We start from the raw sequence: 210 nt of genomic DNA on the forward strand, positions 1-210 counted from the left end.
ATACCTTGTGCAAGAACAGCCACTATAACAGTCTGGCCAGTTCCCTTAGGCAGGCTCACCTATAGACAGATAAAAAGAAAGAAAGAAAGAAAGACAAATGCATTGAGATATTGAATGAGAATGAAGCACAGTGAATATCATATCGATCGATAGAGCAAAAGATGAAAGCTGACCGTGGCACGCAGCTGCTGATCGTTGTACTTTGGATCG

General features: G+C 41.9%; 1 long non-coding RNA gene across 1 annotated transcript; it reads right to left on the reverse strand.

The window, feature by feature from the left end:
- Positions 1 to 6: 6 nt before the first annotated feature.
- On the reverse strand, positions 7 to 210 carry LOC104775735. The gene is made up of 2 exons (XR_766063.1): positions 174 to 210; positions 7 to 59 (listed from the first exon to the last, which is right to left on the reverse strand). It is a non-coding gene; the product is annotated as an uncharacterized LOC104775735 (long non-coding RNA).

The sequence above is a fragment of the Camelina sativa genome, unplaced genomic scaffold, assembly GCF_000633955.1.
Source record: "Camelina sativa cultivar DH55 unplaced genomic scaffold, Cs unpScaffold34599, whole genome shotgun sequence".
Lineage (NCBI taxonomy): Eukaryota > Viridiplantae > Streptophyta > Magnoliopsida > Brassicales > Brassicaceae > Camelina > Camelina sativa.